We start from the raw sequence: 22,545 nt of genomic DNA, 5'->3' as shown, positions 1-22,545 counted from the left end.
ACTTGTTAATCTTGTACAAAGGACGCAATTAAAGTCCCAGTGTAGCACCCCTTCACATTTAGATTTTTCCCCTGGAAGAAAACCAGTTATTATTGTTTCTTGATTTCTCAGTCTCACCTACATAAACATACGAATAGAATTAAAGGGTAGGACATGTTTAGAGTGCTTGCACGTGACATCTAACTATATTTCTCATCAAATGTGTCACAGATGAAAATTTCCGTTTGTACTGCCTCTATTTTCTGGTACATATGTTTCATTTATGTTATGTTGCTAAAATTTGTTAGGAAACAAGTACAGACTGCGCCTGTGTGACTGACAAAACGTAAATGTACTGGATAATTATTTCTTCACTTTCTTCCAGAAAAAAAAGTAACCCATCTCATGTCGGCTAACAAAAGGAGGTAGCGGACCAAAGATAGCCGTTGTTTACCTAAGGTCGTTATACAGCAGGGGTTTCATTCAGTCAGAGGGAAAATAAAAAATAATTTAAGGTTTCTACATTTGTTTTGAACTGCAATATACTTTTTCCTTTTATTTTGAGAACCATTTCCTTCTCATTTGTCTGCATCAGAAAAAAATGCAAAAAAATCACTAGAATGTGCCTATTTACCCAAAGTACGTACTAGATCACTAGTGCAATAGTAAAATCACTAAATCTAGTACGAAATCATAAATGTGGCATCCCTGGGTTGGAACGAAAGTAATGGTTGGAGTAAAAACTAGTCCGTATTTCTACTGCGTTCTGTTGTTGAATTCACAGAAATGTTCAAAAATAAATTCAAGAAGTAAAACACAATCCTACAAAAGACTGTTTACTTGCTTACTGGTTTTCGTATTGTGAACTGAAACTCAAGTGCGCAGTCATGTTGAATACTTCTGTCCCTTTCTACTTTACAACTTGAGGTGGGATGAGGGTCAGGATAGATCTAGTGATATACCGCTAAAGGAAGTGCTTCAGTACAGAGTCGGAAGCGGTATGTATTGTTTATACTACTTACAACGTTACCCCCCACATAAAATATAAATTCACCCTTTCTCCCTTCCCTTTTTCGAATACAATGAACCGACTATTTTGCTGAAGAAAGATGCTAAAAGAAAATTGAAACATCTGTGTCTAAACTTTCTTTGAAGCGCAGTCCTTTGTATTTGTAAGGTTTTGCGAGTGTTTTCGAGATAGCCAAATCTTTTACCATGGACTCCTGCTGCGAACTGACCGTGAGTAAACACCCGATCTCGCTGTGCTCAATTTCTCTCGCACACGTGAAATGGGTTTGGTTGTTTCCAAACCAAATAGGAAGTTACCTTGTGCTTTTGCATTTCTGCACGCACACAGGTACCATTGTTGTTTTAATGATCAGAAGAAATATCAAAACCATTCGATATATATGATACGAAACAGCTAATAGAGGGAGGCAAAGATAAAAGTAGGCCTATACCAAGTTTTCCGCGTGGTACCATTATGGAGAATAAATATTTGATAAAGTCACGTAGATCCGCTTAAACCTATTGCATCTGCCCTTATAACTTTTCTGGTCTCATCAATTTCTCAGGAGAATACGTACAACACATGTCCAAATTCCATATATACTCTTTCTAAACTAATGAGTAAACTCATTAAGAACACCAACTGATATCAATAAACAGGAAAGAAAACAATGCTTTATACTTCTATCATTTGGTACACATCTCTATGAAGCACAGCTTGTTTCTTTTCGAAATAGCTCCTTCGTGTCACAGCTGTGGTTAGTTTTGTTTTGTGTTAGGATGAAAGAGAGAAATGCAACATTTGCTTCGCGGTGAAGTTATATATATTATTAAGATGAGCGGTGATAAGCGAGGTTTAACAAAGAGTGCCTTTCGGATGCACAATTTAACGGGTAGTTGCAGTCCGTGTTGAGAATCGGACCAAAGCTATGTAAGACATGTTATGACAAATCCAAAAGGTGTGTTGTATCGGTGCAGTACCAGTTTTTCACGTTGTTCAAAGTGTTCCAAAACCCAAAGAATAATCTTTAATTTCTGATATTTTAGTCGTCACAAATTACAATTTTATAATGTAGTCAATGTTTATAATTACTGGGCAGTTGGGCGTTTAAACTAATGACATCATAATAAAGTCAAAACCATAATTTTGAGTTGAATTGATTCTGAGTTTAACGTCCCGTTCAGCAGCGAGGCTATGTGAGACGTTGACCTACTGATTAACGTGGAATCCGAACCACATGAACTCCCACCGGAAATCAAGCCCAGGTTTCCCACGCCAAAGGCAAGTATGCTAACCGTTAGCCACGAAGGAGCTCCACCATAATTTTAGTGGGCGATAAGAAATATCTCGCCAGTGCTTTTACAATAAATAAAATTTTATAAGTATTAAAGAATAGTGGTAAGAGATTTTATAATAGCTCTTTTATTTATGAGATATGAGTATTTTGAAAAAAAAAACAACTAAAGAATAGGTTGGCTGAACCACAAAAGACTCGTAAAATAAACTTTCTTATAAATACATACGCACCTTACTCACCTTTTATAATTGCCATGCTTACGTTCTCCATAAAAACAGAAATTCTCTTTTAGTGATACTTTACACAAGATCATGAAGTGGGTTCAAATTTAATTAAAGGCAAAATACAATACAATAATCCATAAATATTGCCTCAAGTGAGTTTAAAGATTTCTAAACACTAATGCGAAACCGGGCTCTGCCGTTGCGATCGATTAAAGGTCTTGAGACGAAAGTAAGAAGGGACTTACGCACACAGTAAGTAAAAACAATTAATATGCCTTTCCCCCAAATGGGTGTATCTTAAAACTAACCTCATCATTATTTTTCTAATTAAATTCTAGCCCGAAATTATGTATCATATTACCCTATTCCCATTTTGAAAACTTGACCTTAATTCAAAATGGCGGATTTCAAGATGGCTGCCATCAAGGTCATATCTACCATACGACTTCCCCCCAGGACTTATATGTGTCCACATGGTTTTTCTTCACTTTTCTTCATTAACGCTCCGTTTACAAAGGGTAGTAAGGGACTTCTGTAGTAATCTCTAATAACCACATCACAATTCTTAAAAGTTATTTAAAAAAAATAGAAAACATGCATCATGGCAAAAATTTGTCATCACAAGTAATGATGCATACATGCCTTCTATCAGCAAAAAAAGTTTCATTGAAATTGGAGCCGGACATTTGAGTGGTGTCCCTTGTGGGATGTGATTGAACGTGTCGTCAGAACACATCGCCCCCTTCCCGGAATTTACGGGAATTAGGTGACCTGAGTGAGCTCTCTCCAGCGACCTATCAAGGATCATTGCGTGTATGCCAAGACGTGTAGCCGTTTTTATCCATGCCAAAAGTCGACATACTGACAATTAGGTAGGTGGTCATGATGGTCTGGCTGATGTGTGCGTATATTTTAACTCCTACCTTTTTTCTCGACTCGAATTTCGAGACGTCTCGACTCGAATTCGAGTCGAGTCGAGACAGAGACTGTCGAGTCGAGACACGAGTCGAGACAGAAACATATTTTCGAGTCGAGACACGAGTCGAGACAACATTTTCTCGAGACGAGTCGAGACAGGCTTAAATCTCGACTCGACTCGACTCGAATGCATCCCTATCTGGAACGGATTAAGTACGTTCACCAACCACAAGCTGACTTAGCCTTTGCGAGTCCTAGGTGTTGGATGGTTCTGGAACGGATTAAGTACGTACACCAACCATAGGCTGACTTAGCCTTTGCGAGTCCTAGGTGTTGGATGGTTCTGGAACGGATTAAGTACGTACACCAACCACAAGCTGACTTAGCCTTTGCGAGTCCTAGGTGTGGGATGGTTCCTTAACGGATTAAGTACGTACACCAACAATAAGCTGACTTAGCCTTTGGGAGTCCTAGGTGTTGGATGGTTCTGGAACGGGTTAAGTACGTACACCAACCACAAGCTGACTTAGCCTTTGCGAGTCCTAGGTGTTGGATGGTTCTGGAACGGATTAAGTACGTACACCAACCATAAGCTGACTTAGCCTTTGCGAGTCCTAGGTGTTGGATGGTTCTGGAACGGGTTAACTACGTACACCAACCATAAGCTGACTTAGCCTTTGCGAGTTCTAGGTGTTGGATGGTTCTGGAATGGATTAAGTACGTACACCAACCATAAGCTGACTTAGCCTTTGCGAGTCCTAGGTGTTGGATGGTTCTGGAACGGGTTAAGTACGTACACCAACCATAAGCTGACTTAGCCTTTGCGAGTCCTAGGTGTTGGATGGTTCTGGATCGGATTAAGTACGTACACCAACCACAAGCTGACTTAGCCTTTGCGAGTCCTAGGTGTTGGATGGTTCTGGAACGGGTTAAGTACGTACACCAACCATAAGCTGACTTAGCCTTTGCGAGTCCTAGGTGTTGGATGGTTCTGGAACGGGTTAAGTACGTACACCAACCACAAGCTGACTTAGCCTTTGCGAGTCCTAGGTGTTGGATAGTTCTGGAACGGATTAAGTACGTACACCAACCATAAGCTGACTTAGCCTTTGCGAGTCCTAGGTGTTGGATGGTTCTGGAACGGGTTAAGTACGTACACCAACCACAAGCTGACTTAGCCTTTGCGAGTCCTAGGTGTTGGATGGTTCTGGAACGGATTAAGTACGTACACCAACCATAAGCTGACTTAGGCGTTAGCGGGTCCTAGGGTACCTGGTACAATGCAAAAAATTAAAAAAAATCGATGAGAGAATATCACCCCTCAAAATATCGTCAACAAAATATAGAATTATTTTCAATTTCTGTGGTTTCTTTATTTACAGATGGCAATACTATAAATCGATTTGTAACAATTACCTCAAAATGTTGCTTTTGTTTGCCATTAATTTTGTAAATTCATTTTAATTATTTCTTCCGAGATTACTTTTAAATGTTAAATTTATGAAGCTAGAAATTGAACATTGGCTAAGAAATAGCCCTTCCACCACCTGTTGTTCTGCTTAAATTTGAATCTGGGACACGCAATCGATAAATATTCATCGCTTCAGTTGTGTATAGATCAAACCAACGTTCCTTGCAACGCTTGGCTAGCGGTACATTTTGATCCAGTATTCGATTTCCGGTGAGAAAGCATTACTACAATTTGTAGGTACGTATTATGATGATACCGATTCTACCTTAAATGTAAATTCACATCTCGTACAGCCTTGCTGCTGATTAAGGACGCTAAACTTTTGCAAAATCGACGATACTTCAACAAACAAAGAAACCATTCACCGCCTCACTCAGAAGGAAGCATATACATTGTGAAAAGAGATATACATTATGAACCACTCCAAAATATACTAAAATAATGACATAACAAAAATATTACGAGAGTAGAGGATAGTATGAAGAAAAACTCATTGGAATGACAGTGAGTTGATCATACTGTAAGAAGAAATGATAATAGGGATAAAACGTAATGAAGGGTCTACAAAAAATCCTTGTACGGAATGGTGTGATACAATCAAGAAACACTGGAGTAACGTGGAAAAGACTGACCAAAAATAAATTATTGTGGAGAATATCTCAAGAGACATTTATCCAGCAGTGGATTTACAGAGGTTCGTTATGTTAAATATAATTTGTTCTCAGAATATAACGAAATGCTTTGAATCAGTCTGCTTTTCAATTCATCTTTGACAAAATCAGTGTATAGGCAGCTATTTTCATGTTAAGTAGTTAATGCGTACTTATAGAATAAATAAGTTGTTTAGTTAGGTTGAAATTACATTCCTTTCAGCGCCGAGGCTATACAAAAGTTGACCTACAGCTTAATGTAGGATCAGAACCACATTAACTGCCACCGGGAAATCGAAACCCAGTCTCCAGAGTTCGCAATGTAACCAGGAAGGAGTTCTGTAAGATAGATTTAAAATCAGAAACAAATCAGGAATATAATACCAGATTACACAAATACTTTTTTTCCTAGTAAGTATAACTTATATCTGTAATTTTGCCTTGCGTTCGCCAGCAGCGTTCGAAACACTCAACAAAGGTGGTTACAGTGTATGAAAATTGAGAAAACAGTACACCAAGATTTTACTTAACACTAGAAGCACGGAAATTTTGAACCCCCTAGAAGCACGAAGCAGTCAAATTGACTGCTTTCCGTTTCTGACTAAAATATAGAGTAATGTTGACACAGGATGAACGTTTTTAATGACATTCGTAATGAGTCATTCACAAGTAAGCTTAGGAAGTATATTATTTATTTATAAGCATATGCATTAATATGATATATAAAAATATTTATGAATAAAATATGTTCGATATCAGCATTTTTATAATACTGAAAAAATAATCAAAGATTACTCTCAGCTCTTAGATATTAAATGTTTATTGTAAAATAATATCTCTTATGATATCTTTCTAAATATCTTCTCAGGAGGAGATCATTACAAAGTCACCTATATTTGGCGCAGATAACTCGCTTCTAGATCTCTGCATTACACATTCCACAAACATACTTTCGACATTTGAAGCATATCTCAACTGTTTTGCTGTTTTATAGAATTGTACTTGACATTGTTACGTGTGTGTGGAAGGAATTTCATCGTCTTCAGATACTCTGTAATTGTCATCAGCGACATTGACCATCAACTCCTTGGCCAAACATTGGAGATATTTTCCCTACTGATTTTATTTCCTGTATATCATCCAGGAATAAAAATATGCCAAATCAACCATGTTTAACAAAACATACTTTAGCCACCGTCTACACGCACATCTCACAGTGTGTTTCTTCTCTATTTGATCCACAATGACTATGCCAAACTGTGTCTGATTGTAATGTGTTATAGTTGAGGGTCTTTCCTTGCTGTCACAGAAATTGACACAGACTTTTGCATGGAACCCAACACAGAAATGCTTTTGTTCCGCTTACATTTGTAGACAGTTAATGTACTACCACTCTGATCGCAGTAAACATCACAGTGAAGTAGGTCTTTGTTTTTTTTGGGGGGGGGGAGACGTAGTGGTGGAGCTTTAGGGAACTCTCTTCAGTTTTGCTTTATTGTCTCAACTAAACTAGTAGAGCTGAACTTTTAGCACTAAGAGATTCAGCAAGTTTCCGTGTAAAGAAGTTACCACGTGTCACATTTATTCTTTATTTTAGTAAGAGGATTTATCAAACTAGGCACTACAAGTTCACCTTACTCTATTCCAAATCCTTGCTTAAAAATGGAAAGCCATTGATGTCGGCAAGTAACCAGATCTTGATGCCAAATTTATATGATTTATTTGGCATACATTGCAGAATTCGACATCTGACTTTCATAGAATAGAGTTGCTTGTCAACAGTCACGTTGTCATATGGCTTGTAACATTTTATGTAGTTCTCAAGAAAGGAATCCTACAGTTCGGATGCGGTTGCGAATTTGTCCGTTTGAAGTTTCGGAGATCTTGTCACTTTTTCATCAAATCTCAAGTACAGTCTGGTTTCACAGAACCCATCTCTATTCATTGTTTTCCTATAAATTGGTGACCCGGTTGTTCTCTCAAAGACCGTAATGGGTATTGCTGACGCACCACTAGCACTTCGGTAAATAAAAAGGCTCAAATAAGATTGTAGTTCTGAAAGAGCTAATGTCCATGTTGTTGACTTCAGTTGCCTATTTGTTTCAGGAATATTCCACTTTAGGATATGATTCATCATTGAATCATCAAATAGTAAACGAAAAGCACTATTACATTCTTCCTTAGACACTCGTCGCTTGGCAAAATCTGTCAATCCTGGAGCTTCGTGAACAATATTCTGCTTAGATGTACGGCAAACGTCACCTTGCCCCAAATCCAATTTTCTTCACATTGTTCCATCTGGAGCAATAAACTGCCACCACTATTGGCGTTGTCTTCCCATCACTTTCTTTCACTTCTTCATCACTTGAATATAAAATGTTCTCTTTAGGTTGAGAATCACTTCAGTTTCAATCTTCTTCACTCGAATCCTACAAATTGTCATTATTTTCTTCAGACTCATCTTCTGAGAGATTATGTAAAAGTAGAAATATTTCTTGAGGTTTCATCGTAAAATGTTACATGTACACAGTTCACCTCAACCAACTACACGGACAAACCAAGATGCAGATATTGGACACATATACCTGAATAATTTGTTGTTTGACGATAAATCACTACGAGATATCTTGTAAGGCAATTGGAAAACTTCTATAAAGTTATTGTTGGAACTAGATATCACAATAAAATAATAAGTTATTTTATTTTTTTTTTCTGCTTCAAATTTCAATTAATAAAGGTTTCAATGTTTCTTTTCTCCAGAAACACGAAGTGTGTTAAACTGCCATTTGTAAATCAGAAACAGATACACTATATTTCCATATTCTTTATAAGGCAGTCAAAATGACTGCTTCGTGCTTCTAGGTATAACTGACACTAGCCCCCCTTTAGAAAGGGACATAAACTTACTATTAATACTATCAACAAGTGGGCACGAAAATATTAAAAGTCAATGAATTTCAGGGCCTTAGCGGAAACATTACAGAAGTGATACGAAATTATATTTCTTGACTGCTTCGTGCTTCTAGTGTTAAGGAACACAGGAAGATATACATTGTGCAAAGTTGTTACTATTTGACGTAGTTCTCTCATTCGGTTGGTAATACATCTTCATGATCTCATACCATATCTTCCTGGAGTTGAATCCTCTGACTAAACTTGAAAGCTTTCTATATGTTAAAAAACCGTGTACTGATAACGTCACAAAGCTCTTCCCTGGTGAATAATAATCTTTTTTAAAAAATACTTCATGATGAATGGAAGGGCAAAGGGTCCCACTAATACACCGAATATTATAGAGAAGAAATAGTTTTAGGGAAGAATCGGCTGGTGGTGCTCATCACTTAAAGTCGCTTACCCTTTTGTAGCTGTTTCGTAGCATGCAATATTTGTCTAATTTGTGCTCGTATCTAGCGACTAACGCTAAGAGTTGCCATTCAAAAGACAATAGTTGTGAAGTTGTATAGAGGAAAGTAGGTTGCTGTAACTAATTTCGCATGAAATGTAGCAAACTTTTGAGGACAAATCTTCAAAATAAGTTGACTTAAATTTTAACTGCTGTTTTGCAACTTTTACAGATACAATGGTAGTATATGCTAGCTATCTTGTGATCATTTTGAAGATAAACCTTTAATGTTGTTCGTAAGGAAGAAAAACAACAGAACAAAATATGAAGAATATCGAGAAATGACGCTCAATCTGAGTAGTAGTTTCTTATTACTTTATTAAAGATATTGTGTGCGAAGTACGAAAGGTGTGTTATCACAAAATAGAAAGATTCTGAACACAATTTAAGAGCAATGGATACAATGAAGAGGATAGCGTAAGAAGAAGCGTAGCGAGAAAAAGGAAGAAGTAGACAAGAACAAAACAATGGTTTGGTATAGAAAACCTAGGCACAGAAACAGAAAAGATAAAGAGGATACTTGGGAAAGCAGGATTAGGATTCAAGGAGGAAGATTAATAATTGAAGTAGTCAGAAAAATCAAGAGAAAAGCAAAAGCGGATAAAGATCAAAGGGGTAATATATAGAGTGGAATGCGCGGAGTGTAGCAAAATGTACATAGGAGAAACAAAAAAAGAACATAAATGATAAAACAGCACAAATATGTCCTAAGATTGAAAAGGGACAACATATAAGCATTAGAAAGAGACAAACCATAGGACAGCGCGGGATGGAGCAGAGGTCATAGAACAGGACATTGGTGAGAAAATGAAAAGAAGTTAGGGAAATTATGAAGCCAGGAGACAAGGTGATGAATTGGAATGCAGGATTCGCGATAAATAAAGAATTATAAAAGATTCTACTTAAAGAAGAAGAAAGCAGAAGGAAGAAGAAAGAGAACAAATTAATAAGGGAACATAACCAGCACAATTAGAGGACAAAAATGTATCCAGCAAATACGAATATTTTTAATTGGACAAGATCGCAGCTTTACAACTGAAAGTGGGAAAACACTAGTGTTACTTTTTAATAAAGGGACGGAGCCTAATTAAAAGTTGATGTTCGGCAAATATATGAGGTGACCGACTCACAAATAGCCAAAAGAAGGGGAAGTCTAATGATGACAAAGTTATTATGTTGAAACCGCTACGTGATTGTGTGTTTTATATATATTATCACATCTGCTTGCTCAGTATGTTGTGTTTAGTTTGACAATATCGAAACAAGGCCAGATAGAATAGTAACATAAAGATACGCATCAGACTATAAAATAGGAATTAGTTAGAAATGTAAATACATTGGATAAGATATAAGAATTGTGTGTAATGGGAACATGAACGCTTCTCTTAATAAGCGTCCAAAATTTGCACTTGTGACCAAACTTTCCGTGCCTACAGTATATACATTATCATTAATAAGTACGAGTACATTAAATATGGCTTCTGCATGATTCCAAAAATTGGTTTTGATTTACTGTTGCGATGGTTACTAAGTGGTATTATCCTAAATTAGGGCAATTGCACACAAACGTATATTGTTCCCTTTTTATGTCTGTAGGAATAATCAACAATGACAGTGCATAGAGTAATATACGAAGGTATACTACCTAGGTAAGAAGCATTGCTATTTCTAATACATCTTTTTTTTTGTACCACTCCATACAATTTTTGAGAGATATGCAATTTCACCTAAGTGGTCGCCATTTCATCATTCTCATCTATTTATGGTGCATGTACCGGTGTCCTGCTGCTTAAGCATTGTGATCAGTTTGACTATTGGAAGTTTTCTAAACTTCACAAGCTTACAGAATGATGTATAATCCGTTTGCCATAAATTATTCCTAAACGTTTTAGAGTATTAGCCTGGAGCACGAGGCCAAGAGCGGTTTCCCGATTTACCTTATATAAATGCTAATACTAATTCCAACCTATTTATTGGATTGAAGGGATGTTACTAAAATAAAAGTTCTGAAGAAGCTTACTTGTAGAGGCAGGCCTAAAGTAGCACACGATACTAGAAAAGTGAGTTTCTCGTTGTAATAAATTTGTTACCAATTTCATAATTATGTTCCAGTTTAATGCAGGAACAAAAGTGGTGTCGACAAGGGTATAGTGGGAGTTAAACACTAAGAAATTTAATGAAAATGTTATTTTCTCAATGATAACTACTAACAAAACAATCTTAAAAACTACACTCAGAAACTCTACATTAAGGATACAGTACTAAAAGTACATTCCTTATAAAATTTTAGAAGTAAAAATATATCTTTATGTTATTCTTATTACTAAATTTTAATTCATGGCACACAAAATAAGATTATTTTGAATTTAGGTCTATGTTCTTTATTACAGCAGTAGAAACTGGAACAGCAAGATTTTATGATTAAAAACATTAAATTTTAAAGATCTAATTGTCCGAACAAAGGTATTGCAGAGAACACTTATTACATCTTCCTTCTTGTTACTTTTCTTAAAGCAGCAAATATTATCCTTTTTCAGAAAACATATTAGAATCTACCCCAACTGTCTGCTTCCAGTATACAATTCTTCATGATCTTTCTTTTTCACCGAAACATTCTTAGTGATCACTTAAAGTTCCACCCGATATTCTGTAATCAGTTCATGACAACTTAAAATTACATAATGTTTATCTTTTTACAAGATTAGATAGGTATCCATAATTCTTTATGTATGGTATCCATCATGCTCGAAAATAAACGTACCTCTCTTACAAAATTCGCTTAATATCCATTATACTCAATGATAAATATACTTCTCTTATAAAATTAGATTGTTACCCATCATGCCTGAAGATGAACGTACCCCTCTTATAAAAATGTATTTTTATCCATCATGCCTCAAGATAAAAGTACTTCTCTTATAAAATTGGATTTTTATCCATCATGCTTGAAGATAAATGTACTTCCCTTACAAAATTGGATTTTTATCCATCACGCCCGAAGATAAACGTACTTCTCTGATTAAATTGGATTTTTAAGCATCATGTCTGAAGATAAACGTACTCCTCTTATAAAATTGGATTTTTATCTATCATGTCTGAAGATAAACGTACTTCTCTTATAAAATAGATTGGGTACGCATCATGCCTATATATAAACGTACCTCTCTTATAAAATAAGATTTTTATCCATTGTGCCTTAAGATAAACGTACTTCTCTTACAAAATTGGATTTTATCCATCATGCCTGAAGATAAACGTACTTCTCTTATAAAAATGAATTTTTATCCATCATGCCTCAAGATAAACATACTTCTCTTATAAAATTGGATTTTCATCCATCATTCCTGAAGATAAACGTACTTCCCTGATAAAATTGGATTTTTATCCATCATGCCTGAAGATAAACGTACTTCTCTTATAAAAATAGACTTTTATCCATCATACCTCAAGATAAACGTACTTCTCTTATAAAATTGGATTTTCATCCATCATTCCTGAAGATAAACGTACTTCCCTGATAAAATTGGATTTTTATATATCATGCCTGAAGATAAACGTACTTCTCTTATAAAATTGGATTTTTATCCATCATGCCTCAAGATAAACGTACTTCTCTTATAAAATTGGATTTTCATCCATCATTCCTGAACATAAACGTACTTCCCTGATAAAATTGGATTTTTATCCATCATGCCTGAAGATAAACGTACTTCTCTTATAAAAATGGATTTTTATCCATCATGCCTCAAGATAAACGTACTTCTCTTATAAAATTGGATTTTCATCCATCATTCCTGAAGATAAACGTACTTTCTTGATAAAATTGGATTTTTATCCATCATGCCCGACGAAAAACGTACTTCTCCTATTAAATTAGATTTTTATTCATCATGTCTGAAGATAAACCTACTTCTCTTATAAAATTGGATTTTTATCCATCATGCCTGAAGATATACGTACTTCTCTTATAAAATTGGATTTTGTCCATCATGCCTAAAGATAAACGTACTTCTCTTATAAAATTGGTTCGGTTTCCATCATGTCTGAAGATAAACGTACTTCTCTTATAAAATTGGTTTGTAATCCATCATGTTCGATGATAAACGCACTTCTCTTATGAAATTGGATTTTTATCCATCATGTCTGAAGATAAACGTATTTCTCTTATAAAATTAGATTTTTATCCATCATACTTAAGATAAATTTACTTCTCTTATAAAATTGGATTTTTATCCATTGTGCCTGAAGACAAACGTACTTCTCTTATAAAACTGGATTTTTATCCATCATGTCTGAATATAAACGTACTTCTCTTATTAAATTGGATTTTTATCCATCATGTCTGCTAGATAAACGTACTTCTCTTATAAAATTGGATTGTAATCCATATGCCTGAAGATAAACGTACCTCTCTTATAAAATTGGATGGGTATCCATCATGTCTGAAGATAAACGTACTTCTCTTATAAAATCGGGTTTTTATCCATTGTGCCTGAAGACAAACGTACTTCTCTTATAAAACTGGATTTTTATCCATCATGTCTGAAGATAAACGTAATTCTCTTATAAAATTGGGTTTTTATCCATTGTGCCTGAAGATAAACGTACTTCTCTTATAAAATTGGATTTTAATCCATCATGTCTCAAGATAAACGTACTTCTCTTATACAATTGGTTCTGTTTCCATCAGGTCTGAAGACAAACGTGCTTCTCTTGTAAAATTGGATTTTTATCAATTGTGCCTGAAGATAAACGTACTTCTCTTATAAAATTGGATTTTATCCATCATGCCTAAAGATAAACGTACCTCTCTTATAAAATTGGATTTTAATCCATCATGCCTCAACATAAACGTATTTCGCTTATAAAATTGGTTGGGTACCCATCATGCCTAAATAGAAAAGTACCTCTCTTACAAAATAAGGTTTTTATCCATTGTGCCTCAAGATAAACGTACTTCTCTTATAAACTTAGATTGAAACCCATCATGCCTAAAGATAAACGTACTTCTCTTATAAAATTCGGTTTTTATCCAACATGTCTGAAGATAAACGTGCTTCTCTTATAAAATTGGATTGTAATCCATCATGTTCGATGATAAACGTACTTCTCTTATAAAATTGGATTTTATCCATCATGCCTAAAGATAAACGCACTTCTTTTATAAAATTGGATTGTAATCCATCATGTTCGATGATAAACGCACTTTTCTTATAAAATTGGATTTTTTCAATCATGTGTGAAGATAAACGTATCTCTTATGAAATTAGATTTTTATCCATCATACTTAAGATAAACTTACTTCTCTTATAAAGTTGGATTTTTATCCATTGTGTCTGAAGATAAACGTACTTCTCTTATAAAATCGGATATTTATCTATCACGCCTAAAGATAAACGTACTTCTCTTATAAAATTCGGTTTTTATTCATCATGTCTCAAGATAAACGTACTTCTCTTATTAAATTGGGTTTTTATCCATCATGTCTGCTAGATAAACGTATTTCTTTTATAAAATTGGATTGTAATCCATCATGCCTGAAGATAAACGTACCTCTCTTATAAAATTTGTTGGGTATCCATCATGTCTGAAGATAAACGTACTTCTCTTATAAAATTGAGTTTTTATCCATTGTGCCTGAAGACAAACGTAATTCTCTTTAAAAAATGGATTTTTATCCATCAGTCTGAAGATAAACGTACTTCTCTTATAAAATTGGTTGGGTACCCATCATGATTAAATATAAACGTACCTCTCTTATAAAATAAGATTTTTATCCATTGTGCCTCAAGATAAAGGTACTTCTCTTATAAAATTAAATTATAGTCCATCATGCCTGAAGATAAACGTACTTCACTTATAAAATTGGTCGGGTATCCATCATGTCTGAAGATAAACGTACTTCTCTTATAAAATTGGATTTTTATCCATCATGTCTGAAGATAAACGTACTTCTCTTATAAAATTGGTTGGGTACACATCATGGCTGAAGATAAACGTACTTCTCTTATAAAATTGGATTGTTATCCGTCACACCTGAAGATAAACGTACTTCTGTTATAAAATTGGTTGGGTATCCATCATGTTCGAAGATAAATGTATTTCTCTTATAGGATTGGATGGGTATACATCAAGTTCAATGATGAAAGTAAATCTCTTATAGAAAGGGATAAGGGATCCGTTATATCCGATTATTGTAGCGTATCTCTGTTTGAAAGTTGGAATGTAGTATTGGAAGGAAGCAGAATGATTAAAGAGTATTTTCTCTGTACAATTGGTTGTCTGCCCATCGTGTCCGATGATTATGACGTTGCTCTTCTATAGCATTGTATGGTTATCCATCATGTCCGGTTATTTCAAGGTAGCTGTTCTATAAAATTGGAAAGGTATTCATCAAGTGTAATTATTGCAGCCTACTATAGAATTGGATTTGCTCAATTTGAACTCCAATTATAATTTAGTTAGTTGAGGGGATAAATTTTATTATAATGAATTTATCCTGCAAAATCGAACATTTGAAATTTAATAATTTTAAAAATTTGAGCTTTGAAAATCTGTAGGAAGATTAAATGAATATAATAACAATAATAGTAATAAAGAGAATAATAATAATAAGTAGAAATGTAACAATACTTTCTAATTGAAAATAGTTCCAACGTCTATTTTTCTACATTTATGGATCCAGATATATCTTTGTTTTGCGTGTGCACACGTGAACTTTAGTAATGAATGTTTATTCAGGTATTAGAATTCTTTATTTCTTTTTTGGACTCTCCGAGGAAACTGTTGTTTCAGGTATAAGTTCGTAGATATACGCTTATAAAGTATGTTATATATAGTTAACTTTCTGTTAATCTTACTGATACTTGTGCATTGTTTAATCATGAGTCGAAATTAAGTGTAAAATTAGTTCTCCATTCTTCCCTTTCTTCACAGCAGAAGACGAGAAGGTACTTCAACGTTACTTTTAAATGTATTGCACTATGGCTATTAGATTCAGAATTAATGTTACCAAGAATATTGGACTCAAAAAAAAAGAAAGAAACTTAATCTGACTCAAGTAATGTATGTTCACAGTTAATCTGCCGAATAGTTCTTAGTCGTTGTGGAAATAAAATATTAAAGTCATGAGTGGTTCTCAGAGGTATACTTTAGCACTTCTCGTGTAATGAAGCGCACAGTTCCTTCAAGTTAGAGGAAAATATCTTTTCCGGACTATGGACTCCGAACTGACTACATGGCTTTAATAGTGTTGAAATCTGGAGATTGTACAGCCTAGAGAATTTGAAATGAAATGAAATGAAATCTTGAAGTTTTACGTCCCACATTTATGCCGGCTAGGCTGAAGGAGACGGTGATGATGAGAAATGAATGAAAATGCTGGAATGAAGGAAGTGGGAGGAAGCGGGAAAACCCCGAGAAAACTCACGTACAAAGTTCTCTTGGCGCGAGCTGGGATCGAACCAGGGAATATTTTGTAGTGTTTCTTGATTACCATGGAATTAAGCTTCATTAGCTCTAGCTGTGTGATTTGAAGAATTATTATCTTGTAAAATTGATTCTTTGCTCCAAAATAAGCCGGAGTCATAAAATACAGAAGATCATATACAATGCCTACATGATCAATTGAAGTAGTGCGTCCTGCGAATAGGACAGAACCAACGAATACTTAGAAAGTCCATACAGCATTACAGACCCGCATGCAATGTTTCTATTTCAAATTGAGAACAAGAGATGGTTCATCGCATAATTTTCTTTGGGCGTTCGCTATACACAAACATAAACTATTGTTGGAAATAATTGGGATCATATTATACATTTCTGATTATTTCTGATAGTCTAATTTATTCTGGACACCATTTTCGTCGTACTATTACTGGTGATCAGCAGATAGGAAAATGCAGCATCTCTGCTAATGTTAAGGCCATGGAACATCCGCCAGACTGTGACTGATGTAACATGCTGTTCCGATATCTACTTCGCAGTCACTTATAGTTCAATTCGCTACTACAGGATTTCATTGCAATTCTCTGTAATTCTCAAGATTTATTTCACAGAGAATTCTTTTCCGTCCGTTATTATTCTTCGCAACGTTATTCTGCTGTAAGTCATTATCGGGTTCCATTTTTCGTGACACACCTCCCATCTTAGTCATACTTGCTCCAACTAATTACAGACCCATAATTTGGGTCCTTGAAATTCAGAAAAATCTGTTTCTCACATCACCACAGTCTCTCTTCTTCAGTACACGCTTCGTCCTATTTATCTTGACATACTATAGACCATCACCTAACCACAGTCCGGCACTGTGGGATGCATCTTCAGTGCTGCCAACTCATAGAAGTTATGTTTGGGAAGCTACAGGTACCCTTCTTATTAGAGTAGTAGCTAGTGCGCACGCCTTTGGTTCATGTGGACTTAGGTTCGATCCCTAGTGGGAGAGCATTACGTTGGTTGAATTCCATCTCAAACAGCAGATCCTCGTCTCGTATAGTTTCCGGTAAAACAAAAAGGAACACTAAACTTCAAACAACAACAATAGGGTTTCCATATCTATAGTGGTTTTCTCATAAGTTTTACGTTTTTATGATACATCTTACGTTAAGTTCCCATTTTCTCTGTAAAATGATTTCTTCCGTTGTTTTATAAATAAACAAAATGAAAGTCCTGAACATTTCTACGAAGTTTTCATATGTTAATGCGAAAAAAGGTAAATAAAGGAATTGGTTTCTCATACACATTGTTAACCAGCGCTTCTTAACAATGTAACTTATGTTAGTATTCAGAGTGAAAATGCAACAGATTGCATTTTTATCTTCTATCAAACTGATACCGCTACCTTATCTCTTCAAAAATAAATTACTTTCAGTATCTTAGCCTTTGTCTGGCAACGGGACTGCGGTGACTCAGTGGCGTTCACCTCTGGTGCTTGGGGTCCCGGGTTCGATCCCAGCCCCCGCCAGGTGAACTTTGTTGTGGACAAACACCCTGTGCGTGGGTTTTCTCGGGATTCTCCCGTTTCCTCCATAATGAACTAGTATGAATCGTCTGAATCACTACGATTTGTTAAAAATCTCTGGGGAGAGCGAGCTATACTCAATCCTAGGTAGGTTAAAACACCATATAATTAGCTTCAACTTATTTACTTTTATGAGCCTTCGGAGACAAGTAGATTCTGAAACATCTTTCTTTAATTCGTAACTTTAGCTATGATAGCTTATCTTACTGTAAAAAAAATTCGCCTTAAATTTGCCAACCGATTACCGTCAACTCTCGCTGCCATCCGTTTACCTTAAATTTTACGGACCACCGTTTTTTCATACAAAAGGCATACCGTATATTTAGAAGCAAAATAATATTGACCGTGTTTAGAAACAAATTTGGTACCGTATATTTTACGGTAATTTACCTTAATATTTAGCCCTTTGGGGATCCTATGGTACAATTTGTACCATACGCATTTTTCATGGTACATTGCGTTATCCCTTTGGGGATCCTATGGTACTACCATGAGCAAAATAAATGACGCGTCTCTTTATTCTGAAGTTTTTTGAAAATATCTCCATTTTCTTTATATGTTCGAAATTTCGGAAGGTTTCCCCAGCAGGACAGGTTAATAAAAAACCCGTTTTTAATATTTGTGTTAGATATTAGCTTAAAATAAATAAATTAGAAGTAAAAAAACATTAAATCGACAGAAATCTCGAGAATTATCAGCTCTGCTAAAGTGGGAAATTTTCAAGAACGCGAGGGAATTCTGCAGTTCAACACGATCTAATCCATCTATGTCATTGAGAGAGACGTGGATTAGATCTACAAACGAAACTTTTAACGAAACATTTCTAATGTGTCTTATTACATGCATTATCAGCGAACTCCAAATATATTAATCTATGTTAAGTATTAACGTATAGATAGAGCAAATAGTGGAAATTACCTAAGGAAAAAGACGAATTCTTAGCACAATCGTAATGAAAAATCGTCTTTACCGTAGAACAGGTTCAGTTCACGTAAGAAAACAAGTAGCTCAGTTAGTTAAAGCAACTAGTCTGTATGCCGAAGGTATTGGGTTCGAACCCTATGGAAGTGCCGTGCTAATTTTTATTACTTTGGTTATTTTATTTATTTTTTATGTGGGAAAAAATCAAATTGTAACATATGTGTAAAACTCATGACGATACCAAAAAAAAATAATGCCGTTCTCGCACTTGCATTAGTATCTCTAATCTTTGTTTGCAAACAGTTTCGTAATAATTTCCCCTGTGCTCACTACTCACTACATGCTCACTGGTGCATAACGAATGTTTTCCAGTAAATGTTAATTCTAATTTGGAGAATTTTATAAAGTTTCACAATGTTTCTCGCTTAATAGTCTTCTATCTACTTTTTTATACACTGATAACAGATTTCCCTATTAAATGTTTAATTTCCCCTATATATATTTAATTACAGAAAAGTTTTACATGTATTTGTCTTAAATTGAAATTGTTTTGAATTTACCACATGAGGTAAGTAACCCGAAGGAGGAGAACTGAAGTAACTGATATTCTACGTAAACGCAACCTATTGTAGAATTATTATGCTTCTTAACTTCAGCACATAATCTTTACGTTGGTCAGGCAGAGAAAAACCCTGTTTTTTCCTCTCCTATGACCACTCATCTTAAAGCTCTACATGTAATGATTCGTGTCACATAATTTCGGCTCTCCAAAGACATTTATTATTATTATTATTATTATTCCTGAATATGCCACCATTACATAATGTAACTTTAGATATCTTGGTTTAAAGTGCTTTCTTTAGTAATAATTTGAGCAACCATGTAACAAAATTTAAAATGTATGAGGGGGCACGAAGTTTTATTCCCCCCTCCTCTCTTTTCAGCACCGTCCCAACAGAAAGTATATAATTTCTGACAAGCAGAGTAGACAAAATGAATAAGAAATATATTTAAAGTAACCTTTCCTCCTTCGTGAATGGAATATCACGTAACATTTTTTATTCTACTGAAGACGACCCTAGGCCGTTATGGTTAGGTAACAAAAGTTGCTGTGACCAACTGAGTTTCGATTTCTTACGCGAAAGAAGTCTGTTATATTACGAGGCATGCTTTTCTTTAGCAAAACTGTTCAAAGTAATACGAACATGGCTCAAGAACAGAGACGGAACTGAATTACCACTCGATTGACCTTGAGACCAAATCACCAAAGAGTAGCTATAAACGTAAGTTCAGCATGCATTTCTGTGGAGTTCTGTTCAGTATTCCTATCTGCCAATCACGCTTGTTTGTAAGAGTAATATTTTACAAACCTAACCTTTCGATAGAGCACAATAGCAAAAGAATAAAAGGGAAGGAATTCTTGCCCTTGTGAACGTTGGATACCACCATGTGCAATAAAACTGTCGCGTCTGCTTGAAGTGATATTTTATCGAAAATAACTCTTTTCCCTTTATATATCCGAAGTTTTTGAGGGTTTCAAAATGAGGAAACGTTACTGACAAACAAGGACGCATTTAGGGGTGGGTACAGGGGGTCCGGACCCCCTCTGAAATCCCAACTTTTCTGTAAATTTAGCCTATTTTTTGGGATTATCTTTTAAAATTTTATTATAATTTATCCTAATATTGAAGTCGGGCCCCTTCCGAAATAAATTACTGTATACGTGCCTGCTGACAATTTTCAATATATTCATTAAATAATAAAATAAAATAATTAAATTAGGAGCAAAAAGCTTCAACACGGGCTAACTTTTGTCCACTGCCAATATTGTTAGAAGGGATATTAATAGCAAAAACTGCTAGTCAATGCTGAACCTTGAAACTTCACTCCGAACAGCTAGCCTATTATTGAGAACTACATATGAAACATTTTATCAAAACTTATCTAGCTTTTATCTGGCATGAAATTATTATATACACTAAAATGCACTATCCTAAAATGTGTATCTAAACATTGCTCTACGTATCTACGAAGCAATGAAAATTTTTTATCGAAATATTTGGGTAGGAAACTCTAACAGCCAGCCATTTTATTTAAATCGTAATAAACCCTGTAACCGTGCGTTAACGTGAAGACAAAGCTTAGTCCATTGGTAATGTGTTGGAAGAATGAAAACTCAATGTTCGTAGGTTCGAATTTATCCACTCACCAGAACATTTTATTCTTATGTGTAATGATGAAATAAGAAAGAAAAAATATATAACCGTTAAGACAAAACTTCAACCAAGTCTGAAGAGAACAATACTAAAATAGTAACACAATGATGTCAATCAAGAATTATTTCATATAGCGTTTGGACGACATTACAACTGTCAACAATTGCAGAAGTAAAGACAGGCTGATAGGCGTAATGTAGTCTAGACTTCTGAATGCATTTACTTCCTCAAAACTTCCGTCTCGTCATTGGTATGCCGTTAATCATGGTAAAACCTTTCAATTGGAAGTGAAATGACAAACTAAAACAGTTTTAAATCAATAAATGTCTATGTGTAAAAGTAGGTGTCTCTTATCTGTAGTTCTGAGTTCCTTTTACTTTGAAGTGACAAATGAGAGAAGAAAGTATGGTGATCGAAAAAAAATCAAATTTGAGATTTCAATGAATTTACACGTATTATAGCCCCTAATACCGAAAAAGTTATTTTTTGATACATGTCCATCTGTTCGTCCGTCCGTTCGCTACACTTTTCTGTGCACTCGCCTAGAGGCCAACCGTTCAACTTATCTGCACCAAATTTTAGTTTAAGATTTTCATAGTATTTCCTATAGTTTCTTTTATTTCCCTCCTACTCCCAAAACAAGGGTAGTTTCCTGTACGATGAAAATAGAAAAAATATATTTTCTAATAACTGGCTCTAACGATCTTGTTTTCTTTCTTTTTTTATAAATCAATATTTAATTAGCAACCCTATTTTTTGGGATAAGGCATTTATCTGAGAAAAATCTACAAGGGGTAGTTTATACTTAGGGGTGAGTTTTTTCTCAGTGATTTTCTCAAAATGGACTCAAGTGTTTTCGTTCATATTTCATAAATAAATATTTCATTAATAACTTAACAATATGGCATAAATAACTCGTTTGTCCTAAAAAAAATGCGAGGGGTAGTTTATTCTTGGTGGAGTGTGTTGTCTGGGTGATTTTCTCAAAAATGACTCAAAAGAGTTTATTCGTATTTCAAAAATAAATATTTCGTTAATAACCGAACAATATGGCAAAACTCGTTTGTCCTGAAAAAAATATACGAGGGGTAGTTTACTCTTGGGGGTGTTTTTCCTCCACGGTTTTCTCTAAAATGAATCAAGCAATTTTGTTCGTACTCAGAAATAAATATTTCATTAAAAACCTAATAATATGGAATAACTCGCTTACCCTGAAAGAATACTCAAGAGATAGTTTATTCGGGGAGTTATTTTTCCCTCACGATTTTCTCAAAACTTACGTGGACAATTTTATTGATAATTCATAAATAAACGTTTCATTAATAACCCTATATTTTAGTATAAGTCATTTCTATGAAAAACAATTACGACGGATAGATTATTTTGGGGGTCAAGGTTTTTCCCAACAATTTTCTCGAACGACAGGCGATTTTGTTCA

Source organism: Thermobia domestica, chromosome 12, assembly GCF_964235325.1.
Source record: "Thermobia domestica chromosome 12, izTheDome1.hap1.1, whole genome shotgun sequence".
Lineage (NCBI taxonomy): Eukaryota > Metazoa > Arthropoda > Insecta > Zygentoma > Lepismatidae > Thermobia > Thermobia domestica.
The sequence above is the reverse complement of the archived record's forward strand: the minus strand, read 5'-3'. Positions refer to the sequence as shown.